The sequence below is a fragment of the Triturus cristatus genome, chromosome 7, assembly GCF_964204655.1.
Source record: "Triturus cristatus chromosome 7, aTriCri1.1, whole genome shotgun sequence".
NCBI lineage: Eukaryota > Metazoa > Chordata > Amphibia > Caudata > Salamandridae > Triturus > Triturus cristatus.
In genome coordinates this window covers 771,535,971-771,552,672 of record NC_140590.1, presented here as the reverse complement: position 1 = coordinate 771,552,672, position 16,702 = coordinate 771,535,971, and the positions used below count along the sequence as shown (strand labels likewise).

The window sequence follows — 16,702 nt, the reverse complement described above, 5'->3', positions numbered from 1 at the left end:
CGGAGTCGGCTTCTCCTCTCTCGCTATCCAGCCCACTACGCGGTCCCGTACCTGTCCTAGCCACGCTCCTCCCCTGGGAACGTGGCGGGGCACTTCGTGGGATCCCGGGCCTCCTGGCCGTCCAGTGTCCGTCTCTCCGCTGCCTCCTCGCTTCTCCTCTCCCTCGTTCCTCGCTGCTCCTCCTGCTCCATTACTCGACTCTTCTCCTGCACTCAACTCTTCGCTTCTGCTCCTCCGGGAATCGCCGTCCGTCCACTGTCGGGTCTCACCTTCCTTAACGTCCCCTGCGCCGTGACGTCACACAGGGGTGTTTCCGAAGACACGTAGTTTATCCAGTTAAAGGGCTCCACTCCTTCCTGTTGGCTCCGCACTGTACTCTCCGGCGAGGGAAGCCATTCTTCCTGCTGTAGGGGGACAAGAGGGGGTGAGAACGGTATGTGGGTCCACCAGTCCTTATTTTCTCTTTGCTCCGCTCGTCCTGCTCTGTCACAGCATCTGGTCATGAACTGGGGCCGGAAAGAAACACTTTGGAAGAGGTGGCCAGCACCAGTAAATGTGGTTGTAGCGTCGTGAATCCCAGCAAATACAAAGACTTTATTTGCGAAAAGTTATTTAGTGGTTACCTATTAGCCTACTTTCCCATATTTCTTTTTCTTTCTATAATTCATAAGGGAAAGAGATGTGTTGTGTCTTTTGCTTAACTGTGAGGTTCTCTCTCTCTCTTTCTTTCCTTTACCGCGTGCACCCTCTTCCTGCGCAGGCTTCTACCCAGCTGGAATGTGTTGACAGCTGGACGTTCTATGGTGACAGTTTATGACAGTTGGTTCAGTTGACATGTTATTCATTTGCACTTAGCCTCCCGGGTTGGTGTGTCGTCTTTGAGCTGAATAAATTACTTAACCGCAAGCTGATTCCTGACTATTCATCTTTACAACGATACAGATGCAGGAGTCTGTATTTGGAATGATGGCTACAATGTTTGAATCTGTAAATGGTAACGTGTTTCTAATGTACTGAAGGAAAATAAATACATTCTTTAAACAAAATATGTCCCTTGAGAGCAGGGGGGCGCATGAGAGAGTGAGTACATAAACGTTTTGAGAACCGCGAATTACAGTGCGCAGCAGTGAACAGCCTTGAGCACCTGACCCCGTACGGCTGCGCCATTCTTTCCAGCTGCAGCTGAATGACTCTTCCGGCGTACCAACCCAATTTCTTCCGGTTCGTCATAGCTGCAGTGATTTCTTTGGGGCTGATAGGCCGTCTAATTTGGGGCGGGTCCTTTTATCTAACCAATTGCAGAGTTTACAGGGATTTTCAGTCACAAAGACCCGCCTTAGACCTATTTAGGCTGTCAATCAATTTAAAAACCTAATTTCTTTCTGATTCTCACCATTTGTACGGTGAAATTCATTCACTTGTGGAATAAGAGAGCGCAAAGCCAATCGGGGGTTTAAACTCGTCTGTTGGGAGGTAAGGACCAATGTTCGATAAACTCCAGTTTTATTCTGAAAAGTTGCCGTGTTACAGGCTAAGTGGAGCCCATAAAGCGAGCAAAAAAGTTAAAAGGACTCTCTTGGTTAAACATTGATTGAGATGGGTGGCGCACTCAGGAAGCAAGCTCGAACTTTGCGTTTGTTGATTCGGACTAAAGAGAAAGGATGCAAGCTTCTGATGCCTTGCGCCTGTGTGTCTTCTACTGTTATGTGTTTTCTATGTGTTGTGTATATGCGGTTACTAATCGGTGTGGGCTTTGTTGCGTGATCGGTCCTGCATTTTGTGTAATCAACCGTTTTGTACTTTCATTATGTTGGTATTATATCCTCTGGTGTTGCTGTTTTGTTTTTGTGTGATGCATAAGGAGGTAGGTATGTTTTATTATGAGCCTGTTACGTCTTTCTTGTTATGTAGAAGTGAATAATGTTGTGTGTTGTCAGCCTTTGGAATGTTGCTGAGAGAGTGTTTTGTTTCAGGTGCCCTTAATTTGGTGGTTTAGTAGTCGGGATTGAAGAGGAAGGGTAGGAACTGAAGCTGGAAGGCCAGTAATAATGCAAAAAAGTAAGTTGCTTCACGCTCGTGACAATTTATTTCACCTACTCTCGAATGGAGTTATAAGCTTAACGTACTAAGAGAAATGGTGCCCGTATGCCAAGCCCTCTTTCAGATGACCTCCACACAGAACACTAAAGGTATCTAAACGGATGCTTCACATTCACCCTTAGACAGGGGCTACATACTCAATGGAACAAAGCTCCTTACTCACGAATACCACAATACACTACTCTTTTAGGAAGCAGAGCCACACTAGATTGCACAATATAGACCACAAAATACCACGCTATCCACAAAACATGTGTATTACAACAACCAACTATTTTCCTATCCGTGCATATTCTAGTAGCCTAAAGGACACTGCACACTGGAGCAGGGTCCTGTACCTGGACATGATTTACGCATAAGTAATAAGCGAAAAACTGCAAATTCAGCATGGCATGACTAGTGATCACATATATTGGACAAATCAGAATGATCATCGTCACACAAATAGCACCAATCCATTGCTAAAGCAGAGGATAACTTCCATTAGTCTCCTCAGCAACTGTTCAGTGTGGAGCTGGACAACACAATATGGAACATTTTCAATCAAAGACTCGTACACGACTATGCTAGCATGCCTGCATCAGAACTTCCAACTGAACTGCCCTTCAGAAAGTTAAATTAGGGGCACGAAGAAAGTTTAATTCACAAAACATGCTCTCGAAGAACAAAAATAACCAATTGCATCGCAGTGTTCTGGAAAAACTGAGAGGAGAAAAGACACGCATGGGGACATTGATTAGGAGGGGTAATGAGCAGGAGCAACATGAATAGAACAATAAACAGCATCCGTTTTAATAAAATGGTGTCTCTTTGAAAATGTGGCATAACTGAGCAACATTAATAAACACACTACTAAATATCCAAATAAAATATTTGCAAGGGCAACATTGTCATCGGTTATGACTATATTGATTATAAAAATTATTAGTATTCCAAAATAAATTGTCACCTGAAAAATGCATATTTAGAAAAGGCTATAATGCACTCAAACATATCTTCACACTGACACCATATATTTGCATACAATGCAAAACCTTAAGTAATTTGCTAAAGCATAAAAAGACCTTTATACTTGGGCATACAGCTATGCTCCCCCACCCCCCTTTTTTTTTTCTTTCTTTATCGTTTTCTGGCTGCACTAAAAAAGGAGATAAAGAAAATAACTGTATGTTATCAAAGTGTTGCAAACAGATCACTACATTACAATCACATTTATTTTGATCAGGATGTGAATTCCTCCAATGCAAGCCTCTTCTCATCGCACTCCGAAGAGTCTTGCATCTCAGCACCCGGTTTATGACTAAAAAACTAACATACTTAGTATTATAACTGAACTCAATGAAGTCACTTGCAGCCTGACCTCCTGCGCTAAGGGTCATCATTAACACAGTATGCACATCATATTCTCTCACCTAACGTAACTATGTAACGTAAATGTGCACAAAAGCGTGTGCATGCATTCACCATTATCTATATATATATATATATGATATATCGATGATATATTTGTCATATGGGATGGTACGGAATGTGAAGCAACCCAGTTCATTTCATATATTAATGATAACTCCATGAACCTACAGTTTACAGCCACAATCAGTCAGGAGAAGGTTGAATTTTTGAATGTAGAGGTCTATATTGCTGATAATCAAATGAAAACACGGTTACACAGGAAAAGCACTGCTGGCAACTCTACTTTGCATGCCAGCAGTGCTCACCCACGTCATTTGATCAGCAGTATACCATACGGAGAATTTCTCCGTATACGACGCATTTGCAGTTTGGAATTGGATCTAGAAAAATGTCAAATGGAGGCTTTTTCTCTATTTTTGGTCCGTGGGTATGAACATTCCAATCTACAAAAGGCTTTGGACAAAGCCAATTCCCGACCACGTGACCTTGGCCTTCAAGCCAAGAAAAGTCTTAATGTTACAATCTTCAATGACCCTACATCTGAAGACGCCTATTAATTAGTCTAATTACTACTTTTAGCAAGCAGGAGAAGTGTATTAGACACATTGTCTACAAACATTGACCCATTGTTTTGACGGATTTAACACTCAAATTTTTGCTGCCCGAACTCCCTAACATAACTTTTAGACGGGCACCTTCTATGAAGGATGCCCTAGTTAAAACATTTCCAGAAGTTATAGTGAAAACTAACTGGTTATCCAAATCTGTTTTTTTCAAGTGCTCATCATGCTGAGCGTGTAAGTTCGGTTTGAACCTGTCCGACTAGTGCACAGCCTTTAGCGACATTCCAATTCGCATAAAAGAACACTATACCTATAGAACTGATTTTACTGTATACCAACTACAATGCACTTGCCACTTGAAATATATTGGCAGCACGAAGCTTCCAGTCTTCAAGCGAATTCTCAAGCATTTGCGCGCTATTGTGAATTCAGATAAAATCTATCCAGTAGCGCGACATTTTAAGGCAGTACATAATAACAGATTTAATGACTTGACATACTCTGTAATCGGGGCAGTCCCTCCCTTTTTTCGGGTCGGCAACAGGGAGAAAAAGTTGAGGCAGTTGGTCTTCTTTTATACTCATGTTAGACACACGTATACCGCATGGGTTAAATACCAGTGAAGACTTGCATCTTTTTTTATGATTTGAAAATGTCAGATCCTGTCCAATGCACTTTTTTTTTTCTCAAAACCAATGTGCCCAATCACATTATTTTCCTATAGGAGCACAACTTAATGACCTTATCAAGATGCTTGGCATATAGAGACCTATTTCTCAGTAGTAAATGTTAGGAACACGTTTGTTGATGCATTCCTTTTTTCTGTTTTTAATATTTTCTCTATGTGATCAGAGAAAAACTCGGGGCATAGAGTTGATTTTTTTTAGCTAAACCACTTAGAAGGGCTACATATGAAACGGAAAGTATTCACAGATGATGCCCTCTGCTGAACCTCCATTTTTAGAGTGTTTTTTTTATTATTATGGGATACTTTTAACAATTTTGGCACTTGGCACTATTTTGCACATGTTTTGATAAAATATTGACATGATTTACAAGACTGCATTAATGGCATATTGTACAATCAATCAACATGGGGAAAAATAATTTTTTAAGTATGATTTTTAGATACATATTAAGACTACAAGTTAGTAGGTCTTATATATTTGAATTGATTGAAACATGTTTGCTAGTTTACAATGACTAATATGGAATATGAATCATTGGGCATTAGCCCTGTATTCTTTTGGAAAATGCCAGCTCAGTATGCTTTATATGGGATATGAACCAATGGGCACTAGCCGCTTATTCTTTTGTTGTTAGGGTTTCTATTACTGACAGCAAGAGTGCTGAAAGTTTATTAAAACTTTATAAATATGGCTCTCAAATTTGTACACTGTGACAAAAATTTGTACACTGTGACAAAAACACGAGATCAGTTATAATTAAGCATTGCTCCCTGATCTAAGATTTTTTGCAATGGCACACCAAAAATGAATTTGTCCATTTTTTAACAACTGATATGTTTAAAAAATATATATTTTTTAAAGAACATACTATCATGATTCATTTAATAAAAGGTGCTTGAATTAATAGGACAGTCAATATATGTTTTAATGTCACAAACGAGGAAAGAAATTGTATAAGTTTGTTTTTCAACATGTGCACCTGTTCTTTTAAATGTATGGTGTTCTAATTGTTCTCACAAAACTATTGGTTGCACTCTATTTCCAATGGAAACCCGTCACCGGCGGGTCAGGTGATCAAGATCGCTTATGCGATCGAAACGCGTCCGGGGCGGACACTTGTCTGCACTAACTCTGGTGATGCTAACAAAACAAAAATGAAGCAGTAACCTTTCGTTCTTGGATACTTATTGAAACTCAAAGACATTGGTGGTCCGTACCTGTTTATCTCTGGATCGATATCCAGCAACCCAGGCATAATCCATATATATATATATATATATATATATATATATATATACACTTAAAAAACCATAGGTTTCACACAGGTTATAGTTAGGTGGATATTTCTCTCGTAAAAAACCAATGAAATTCCCCCGTTATAGTTAGTTCAGATAACTATAACTCGCGCGCCCGCAATCCACTGCTGATGACGTCACATATTACATCACTCATGACATGGTCAGTGGCATCACTCATGACATCATCCTTGTTTTAGAGAGTGGCGGTCGCGCTAGTTATAGGTATATGAACTAACTATAACGGGGGAATTTCATTGGTTTTTTACGAGTGAAATATCCACCTAACTATAACCTGTGAAACCTATGTTTTTTTAAGTGAATTTGTACGGTTTTTTAAATGCTAAGTTATGTATTTCTTATCGCACCCCGCGATTTAAAAAAAAAAAAAGTTTTTTTCCCCCTGGGGGGTCCTTCTGTGACCCCCTGACAAAGGCTAGGGGGTCAGGAACTCTCTTCCCTGCCCCCTTTTCACGTTTTCCACCTTTTTTCCCCCTTTCCTTTTCAGTGCGAGAGACAAAATGGCAGCCGACACTTCCCGATTCGAATGTTGACTGACATCTAACAACCAATCCGAATTTCGCTCGCGCATGGCACCGTGCGCGTATAGATATGTATATGCTTTTAAATGCTATTTTCTCAGGAAATACTGAACAGATTGACACCAGACCTGCAAAAGGCACTTCCCTGACCTGAGGACTACCTCTCTGCCAAATTTCAAGTAATTCTGGTCAGCCGTTCGGGCTGTGTCCGGTTCTGGGTCCGACGACAGAGAATCCAAGATCCACGGGAGCGAAGATAATCTCTTTACGCTCTCACAGGGTCCAGACCCCTATAGGTGTATACACACTAGAGGAAGACATGGACCCCCTAGAGGGCGAAGAGACCAGAAAGGACCACCAGGTCTTCTGTCGGGGATGTCAGGCAGGGAAGTAAGGATTCCTACAAGGAGACACAAACAACAAGGTAGCCGTAAGTCTTAATCCCTTATGAGCTTCCCCGCTACTTTCTGTACATTCTATGCCTTCTCATACTCACACAATCAGACCTGGGGACGTGGCTTTAAGGACTCTTCTTAAAACAGGAAACGGTGCCTCTATACAACACCAGTGGAAAGAAGGCAGACTTCACATAAGAAGGAGGGTTGTTGGAGGAATCAAGCACACTTCACGAAGAGGAAATACAATGTTTTACAATTCGCAGAGAGTAGTGTATCCACCTTGGTTTCAGCAATAGTCCTTTCTTGATGCCATTAATTTGACTGTACTGAATGTCTTTGTTACTAAAAGAAGACTGTTTGTCCCAATAAAGATTTGAGCCTTCAATCACAAGCTCACTGACATTGTGAGGCACCAACGCGTCCCAGCGCTGGGGGGAGGAACAACTGGCAAGGGATCTAGCGCAATAATCGCACTAACCAAATGGAGCAGGCAGGGATTACCACAGCGCTTCCTCGCGCTAGCTACACAGGTAAGGTTCCCAAGAGCGCGCTTCCAGCGCTACATAAACAAAAGCAGGCAAAAACCTCCACAGCACTTCCTCACGCTAGCGATACAAATAATGTTCTCAAAAGGGCGCTTCCAGCGCTAAATAAACAAAAGCAGACAAAAATTTCCACAGCGCTTCCTCGCGCTAGCGATACAGGAAATGTTCTCAGAGCTCGTTTCCAACGCGCTAATCAATACAGAGGCTCGTAGTTAGAGACTTCAACACTCAACCCAACTCACGGTACCGAGGACTTGAAACGTGTTGTTCCATTGGTTTTGAGGTTCCTCTAATACGCAGGAAACAAGGAAAAGATGAGGAACGGGTCCGGGTGGAATCCAAACAGTCAAGGGGGTGTGGTCCTAAAGCATGAAGCAAGGCCAAGCACTCGTGGTTGTGAGCCAACAGCCTATATGCCGGTAGCAGTCATGTGATCTATTGTGGTGCAGCATGGGAAGGCATACAAGATACTCCCTCTAGCAAGGCATTCTGGGAGTTGGAGTTTTCTACTGTAACATCCGCTTTACGGATAAATAGGGTACAGGAAGCACGACCCCTAATAGTTCTCCCCCTTAACGGTCTATTCACAGGCCTGGGTTTGGAGGGGAACAAGGCGTGAAATCTCCTGACTAATACTGGAGCATGAACATTCTCTGCAGGTTCCCAGGTTCTATCTTCGGGAGAATACCCTACCCAATCTGTTAAGTATTGCAACCTTCCACGATGTCTGCGAGAATCAACAATACGCCTGACTTCAAACTCTTGCTCACCATTCACCGTGATGGGAGGAGGTAGAGGCTCTGGGTTAGAGGGAGGGATGAAGGGTTTAAGGAGAGAGATGTGAAAAACGGGGTGTATCTGCATGTCTGTTGGGAGATCCAGTTTCACAGCTACCGGATTGATTATCCAAGTGATAGGGAAAGGTCCTATATACCGGGGCCAGAATTTACGGGGTCCTGTTAGTCTGAGGTTTTTTGTAGATAACCATACCGAATCCCCCTCAGAGTAAACAGGAGCCGGACGCCTATGTTTGTCTGCCTGTTCTTTCATGTGTTGTTTAGTTTTGTGCAATTCTCTAGTGGCTTGTTCCCAGATGGACTTAAGGATCTTGTGATGTTCATGTACTGCAGGAATGTTTAACATATCCGGGGGTAAATACAAAGGCAAGAATTTCGGGTGTTGCCCTTTGACAAAGAAAAAAGGAGAAATCTTGGTGGCTGAATGATTGGCGTTATTGTAGGCAAATTCCGCCAAGGGAAGGGCTTTACTCCATTCACTGGTTACAGTGCTTAATAAACATCTCAAAAACTGTTCAAGAGATTGGTTAGTTCTCTCCGTTTGTCCATCCGTTTGTGGATGATAAGCGGACGAGAGTCTATGATCTATCTTACAGAGTCCCTGCCAAAATTTAGAGATGAATTGGGGTCCTCTGTCTGACACAATGACCGAGGGTAAACCGTGTAATTTCACTACGTTGTCAATGAAAATGTCAATGAGTTCAGTGGCTCTAGGAAGTCGTTTAAGAGGGATGAAATGTGCCATTTTGGATAGCATATCCACCACCACCAAGATAGCTGTATAACCTTTACTTGTAGGTAAATCAGTGATAAAATCCATGCTGATAGTGGACCAGGGACACTCAGGAACAGGTAAAGGTCTTAACAAGCCAGCAGGCGCACAATGCAGGGATTTTTGTCTTGCACAAGTGGAACAGGCTTTACAGAATTCAGAGATGTCATGATACATTTCCTTCCACCAGAACCCCCGTTGACAAGTTTGACGTGTTTTGTCTGGTCCAGGATGTGCAGACAGGGGTAACGTATGACACCATTTCAATATCAAAGAGCGTATTGCAGGTGAAGGAATGAACAGTTTTCCGTCATGATAAAATAAGCCGTTCACCACAGTATTCAATGGATCTGTTAACCATGTCTCCTGCCCCAACTCTTTATACTCCTGTTCCAATCGTGTAAGAAAAGAATCAGCCGTACCCTCCTCCTGGGTATTCAAAGCTACAATCTTGTTTTCGGGAATGATGGGCATGGGTTCTTCCTCTATAATACTAAGCTCTTTTCCTAATCGGGCTAAGGCATCTGCTTTTCCATGCCGAGCACCTGGTCTGAAGGTGCTGATAAAGTCTTATTCACAAAAGAAAGATACCCATCTCATCTGTCTGGGGGTGAGAGCTCTAGCGGATCTAAAGAATTGGAGGTTTCGGTGGTCTGAATAGATCGTAATGGTATGAGGTGACCCCAATAAATAATGTCTCCACTCCTCAAAAGCCAATTTTATGGCCAACAATTCTCTTTCCCCGATTGTATAGTTCTGCTCTGCTTGTGAGAGCGTCTTTGAGAAGTAGGCCACAGGATGGAGAGTACCTGAATTCCTATCTCGTTGTGACAAAACTCCCCCCACTGCGTATTGTGAAGCATCCGCTTCTACAAAATACGGTAGGGTCTCATCAGCGTGTCTGATTATGGGGGCAGAGGTAAAGCGATCTTTTAACGCCTGAAAAGCAGCTTCTGCAGATTTATCCCAGTCAAACTGCACCCCTTTCTTTAGCAGTCTAGTGATAGGAGACACTAAGTCAGAGAAGTGGTGTATGAATCTCCTATAAAAATTGGCGAATCCTAAAAAGGATTGTATTTCTCGCACGGTCTTGGGGCTGTTCCAATTGGTGATAGCAGCTACCTTAGCTGGATCCATATGAATCCCTTCTGGAGAGATAACAAAACCCAGGAAATCAACTTTTTGTGTGTGAAACAAACATTTGTCCAATTTGGCAAACAGGTGGTGTTCTTGCAATCTTTGCAATATTAACTTCACATGCTCTACGTGGTCTTGCTCATTCTGTGAATAGATTAGGATGTCGTCAATATAGACGATAACAAAGAGATCTAAATATTCTCGCAAGATCTCATTCACAAAAAACTGGAATGCTGCTGGAGCATTACAGAGGCCAAACGGCATAACACAGTATTCGTATAAACCAAATTTGGTACGAAAAGCCGTTTTCCACTCATCTCCCTCTCTGACACGAATCAAATGGTACGCACCTCTGAGATCTAATTTGGTGAATATTTTCGCCTTACGTACTTGATCCAAGAGAGTGGAGATGAGCGGAAGAGGATATTTCTTCTTTACCGTAGCTTTATTTAACGCTCTGTAATCCAAGCATGCTCTCAATCCTCCTTCACGTTTGGGGATGAAGAAAAGAGGCGAGGAGACAGGGGAGGTAGAATGTCGAATGAATCCTTTCTTCAGCATCTCTTGCAAATAATCATAAAGATATTTAGTCTCTGGTTCAGTCAATGCGTATACTCGACTGATAGGCAGTTCCGCTCCTGAGATTAAGTCTATTCTACAATCATATGCTCTATGAGGAGGTAGAGCTGTCACCTTCACCTCATCGAATACACTAGCAAACCCTCGATATTCAGCAGGCAGACTCGAGGAATGAGAGGATGTCGTAGCGCAACATACCGGTGTTTGCCATAAGGCCGTTTCTTTGTAACAGTGTAAAGTGCAAAAAGAAGACCTTAACGTTACTGTTCTAGAGACCCAATCTATATGGGGATTATGTTGTTGCAACCATGGTACTCCTAATATGGCCCCAAACGTGGGTGTATCAATGAGATCGAAAGAGATTATCTCTGAGTGCCCATTATCACACACCATGATAATATCAGGAGTATGGTGTCTAATCAACCCTGATGACAACTCGGATCCATCCACTGCTCGAACCTTCTCAGGACAGGATTTTGTGATGAATTGCAACCCCCATGCTTTAGCTACGGTTATATCCAAGAAATTCCCGGTAGCCCCAGAATCTAGTAAAATAGCCATAGACTTTCTATGTTGAGAGGGCAGGATGAAGACCACCGAAATGATTAAATGTTTCGGCACCGGAGACAACTTGTTAGAGACAGACTGCGAGATCTGAGACACTGAAGGACTTGGGAAATCGATCTCCAAACTTACCAAGTCTTTCAGTTTTCCGACACAGACACTGCTCCTGATTTGTTTACCAGTTTATCTACTCTTTTAGGCTTCACGGTCCATTCTCGGGCAAAATGCCCTCCCTTACCGCAGTAAAGGCATAGATTCAAACGTCGTTTTGTTTCTCTTTCTTCAGCAGTTAAAGGGCCTCTGACCCCACCAATCTGCATAGGCTCAGTCGAATCTTTAGACTCTTTTTTGTCGGGCCTTGAAAGAAAAAGACGGGAGTATTCTCCTTTTGACTTCTCTCCCTTCCTTTCTGTCAGCCTATGGTCCAATTTGACCACTAAATCAATAAAGGACGCACAGTCTTCAGGCGGATCTACAATCTGAGACAGAATGTCTTTTAATTCATCTCTCAACCCACGATAAAAGAGGGATGTTCTTTTCTCGTCAGGCCACTGTGTCTCAGTGACTAACCGATTGAACGTGGTTATATACGTAAGAAGGTCCTTTGACCCTTGTTTCAAGTTCAGCAACTCGTTGTCACTGGCCTGCATTTAAGAATGCCGAGCGAATAAACTTCGCATCCGTTCCTTGAACTGAGTTAAATTATAGAGCACTGGATCGTCGTTCTCCACTAACGGGACCGCCCAAAGGGCTGCGTTCCCGCTCAGATAAGATATGATGAAAGCTATTTTTGCGGCATCATCAGGGAACGCCGCTGCTCGACACAAGAACTGGAGATGGCACTGATTCATGAAGACTGCATATTTAGTGCTATCCCCATTGAACCGTTCAGGCATGGCCAAGGGAGTGTGGGGTGGGGTGACAACCGTAACATTAACCGGGGCAGATGGGGATACAGGAGGTACGGATGTGTGTGGGGATGGGAGGTGAAAATGACTTGGCTGAATATAACTACGCTTCTGTTTGTGAAGTGTTCCTATTCCTGATGTCTCTAATGAGGTGTGTGTTTTTAATATTCCTAATTCTGTGACCAACCGCTGATTCTCTCCCCTTAACACTCTAAGCTCTGTCTGCAATGTGATTACGGTATTCGCTAACTCCGACATAGTAATGTCAGGATTGTCAAGGCGCGACTGTTCTAACCTAGCTGCATCATAGGAAGCGCCTTGCTCCATCTTCGCTCAGGGGATGTTTAAGCTACGTGGGCTTGGCCTTTCTGTCCGGTTCTGGGTCCGACGACAGAGAATCCAAGATCCACGGGAGCGGAGATAATGTCTTTACGCTCTCACAGGGTCCAGACCCCTATAGGTGTATACACACTAGAGGAAGACATGGACCCCCTAGAGGGCGAAGAGACCAGAAAGGACCACCAGGTCTTCTGTCGGGGATGTCAGGCAGGGAAGTAAGGATTCTTACAAGGAGACACAAACAACAAGGTCCGTAAGTCTTAATCCCTTATGAGCTTCCCCGCTACTTTCTGTACATTCTATGCCTTCTCATACTCACACAATCAGACCTGGGGACGTGGCTTTAAGGACTCTTCTTAAAACAGGAAACGGTGCCTCTATACAACACCAGTGGAAAGAAGGCAGACTTCACATAAGAAGGAGGGTTGTTGGAGGAATCAAGCACACTTCACGAAGAGGAAATACAATGTTTTACAATTCGCAGAGAGTAGTGTATCCACCTTGGTTTCAGCAATAGTCCTTTCTTGATGCCATTAATTTGACTGTACTGAATGTCTTTGTTACTAAAAGAAGACTGTTTGTCCCAATAAAGATTTGAGCCTTCAATCACAAGCTCACTGACATTGTGAGGCACCAACGCGTCCCAGCGCTGGGGGGAGGAACAACTGGCAAGGGATCTAGCGCAATAATCGCACTAACCAAAAGGAGCAGGCAGGGATTACCACAGCGCTTCCTCGCGCTAGCTACACAGGTAAGGTTCCCAAGTGCGCGCTTCCAGCGCTACATAAACAAAAGCAGGCAAAAACCTCCACAGCGCTTCCTCGCGCTAGCGATACAAATAATGTTCTCAAAAGGGCGCTTCCAGCGCTAAATAAACAAAAGCAGACAAAAACCTCCACAGCGCTTCCTCGCGCTAGCGATACAGGAAATGTTCTCAGAGCGCGCTTCCAACGCGCTAATCAATACAGAGGCTCGTAGTTAGAGACTTCAACACTCAACCCAACTCACGGTACCGAGGACTTGAAACGTGTTGTTCCGTTGGTTTTGAGGTTCCTCTAACACGCAGGAAACAAGGAAAAGACGAGGAACGGGTCCGGGTAGAATCCAAACAGTCAAGGGGGCGTGGTCCTAAAGCAGGAAGCAAGGCCAAGCACTCGTGGTTGTGAGCCAGCAGCCTATATGCCGGTAGCAGTCATGTGATCTATTGTGGTGCAGCATGGGAAGGCATACAAGATACTCCCTCTAGCAAGGCATTCTGGGAGTTGGAGTTTTCTACTGTAACATCCGCTTTACGGATAAATAGGGTACAGGAAGCACGACCCCTAACAGGCTGTACCTTCGACTAAAGGTCCTATGGAAAAATGCATGGGGAAAACGCGTTTTGGGACCCCCCTTTTTTCTCGGCCCCCGCTTGACGAATCGCCCCCGAGACTTTCAGGGTAGGAGTTGTGCGGAGCGCCCCATTAGTTTTGAAAATTTCGCGAGGATTCGTCAACCGGCGCCAAAGTTATTCAAAATAGAATTTTCAGATTTCCTATGGAAACACGATCCTAACTATAACTATCTACTGGCGACCGCCAGTAGATAATAAAAAAAAATATATATATTTTCACTTAAAAAACCATATGTTTCACACATGTTATAGTTAGGTGGATATTTCACTCGTAAAAAACCAATGAAATTCCCCCGTTCTAGTTAGTTCAGATAACTATAACTCGTGCGCCCGCAATCCACTGCTCATGACGTCACATATTACATCACTCATGACATGGTCAATGGCATCACTCATGACATCACTGATGACATCATCCTTGTGATAGAGTGGCGGTTGCGCAAGTTATAGTTATCTGAACTAACTATAACGGGGGAATCTCATTGGTTTTTTACGAGTGAAATATCCACCTAACTATAACATGTGTGAAACCTATGGTTTTTTAAGTGAATTTGCAAGGTTTTTTAAATGCTAATTCCTAACTATAACGTGTGTAAAACCTATGGTTTTTTCAGTGAATTTGTACGGTTTTTTAAATGCTAATTTATGTATTATTATTTTTTTTATATATTTATTTTACAATAAACTACGTATGATTTTTTTTTTTTTTTTTTTTTGGGGGGGTTTTCACCGTGCGCGCGCACCCGCGATTTAAAAAAAGAAAAAAAAAATGTTCTGCCTTCGGGGTCCTTCAGGGACCCCCTGACAAACGCTAGGGGGTCAGGAACTCTCTACCCTGCCCCCTTTTCACGTTCGCCACCTTCCTTTTTCACTCTCGCACTGAAAACAAACAAAATGGCGGCCGACACTTCCTGATTTCGACCGATTCGAATGTTGACTAACATGTAACCACCAATCAGAATTACGCTCGTGCACGTTAGGGTGCTCGCACAGTGCGCGCACGGTGCGCGCACCCTGCGCGCGTATAGATATTGATATGCTTTTAAATGCTATTTTCTCAGGAAATACTGAACAGATTTACACCAGACCTGCAAAAGGCACTTCCTTGACCTTATGGCTACCTCTCTGCCAAATTTCAAGTAATTCTGTTCATCTGTTCGGGCTGTAGCTGTGTCTAAAGGTCCTATGGGAAAATGCATGGGGAAAACGTGTTTTGGGACCCCCCTTTTTTCTCGGCAGCTACTTGACGAATCACCCCGAGACTTTCAGGGTAGGAGCTGAACGGAGCGCCCCATTAGTTTTGAAAATTTCACGAGGATTCGTCAACCGGCGCAAAAGTTATTCAAAATAGAATTTTCAGATTTCCTATGGAAACACGATCCTAACTATCTACTGGCGACCGCCAGTAGATAAAATATATATATATATATATATATATATATATATATATATATATATAATCAACTTATGAAGAAATTGACAAATAATAAAGCTATAATCAGAAGGAATGCTGACAAAGGTGGAAATCTGTTATTTGGGCAAAGGAGGACTACATCACAGAGGCTACAGAACAACTGACAGACCACCAATGCTATTGCAGGAGTGATCAAGCAACTCTAAAAGCAACATACGACACCTACTATTTTTTTTTTTTTGTAAATTCTTTTTATTGGCATTTGTTATTACAGTAGATGAGCATGTGCATTTTGTAAGCATTAAGATTGTACATGTGCATCTGAATCAGCTGTTATCATTATAGACACTTACATTTGCGTCAATTTCACGTAGATGCTATATGCGCAGTAGTGGGTGTTTGCCAAGAAGAAAACCGGGGAGAGAACCAAACTAGGGGTCGTCATGGAATACTAGGTGGCAGGGCCAGAAGGATGTATGGTTTCTCAGGTATCTAATTGGCGGCAAAGTTGCATCTCGCTAAGGATAATATGGGTGTGTGGGTGGGTGCGGGAGATAGGTTAGTGTGTCGGGTTAGTGGGATCGGGAGACGAGCGGGCCCTAGGGAGGTGTGAGTAACCGGGAGGGGTCCCCTGCTGTGCGGGCATGCACAGTAGGTAGCTGTGTGGTGTCGGGGGTTGCCGCGCCGGTGATCGGGTCATCATGGGACCGGGACTGTTTGAATTGGTGCAGTAGGAGCGCCCATTCTAGGGAAATTGGGGTTTTACGTATACCTTTAGCTTCCTCGTCGCGCACTGCGTCCTCCTCAGCTGCAGCCCATCAGAGTACCGCCCCCACCCATGCTGCGATCGGGGGGCCCGAAGGGGAGCGCCAGTGCATAGCTATGCAGCGTTTAGCCAGTAGGTGGGCTAGAAAGACAAAGCGTATGGGTAATTTGTGACGTTTCCTCCGTCTGATTATGCCTAACGCACAACACTCCCATGTGGTTAGGTGGGTGAGTCTGGTGAGGTCTCGAAGCGCCGTGTGGATAGAAGACCAATAGGCTTGGATACCCGGGCAGACCCACAACATATGGTAAAAATATGCATCTTGCGCCTGACAACGGGGGCAAAGTAAAGTCGTATCGGGGTAGAAACGCTGAAGGAGTGCTGGTGTCAGATAAGCCCTATGTAGAATGTGAAGTTGTATATTCTTAAAACGGGCATTCCTAGATACTTTTTTGGGGAATTCAAGCGCCCTCTCCCATTCTTTGTCT

The 16,702-nt window shown here is 43.4% G+C and overlaps 1 protein-coding gene across 2 annotated transcripts in view; it reads left to right on the top strand.

The window, feature by feature from the left end:
• Positions 1 to 1,300: 1,300 nt before the first annotated feature.
• Positions 1,301 to 16,702, top strand: part of RFNG (RFNG O-fucosylpeptide 3-beta-N-acetylglucosaminyltransferase) — a 142,567-nt gene continuing 127,165 nt past the window's right edge. Inside the window, exons 1-2 of one of the 2 annotated variants that reach the window (XM_085617563.1) lie at positions 1,367 to 1,473; positions 1,974 to 2,058. The gene's annotated coding sequence lies outside the window, so the exon portion shown is untranslated. Of the gene's footprint in view, positions 1,474 to 1,973; positions 2,059 to 16,702 lie in introns of both variants that reach the window. The other variant, XM_085617562.1, reaches the window with a different exon arrangement.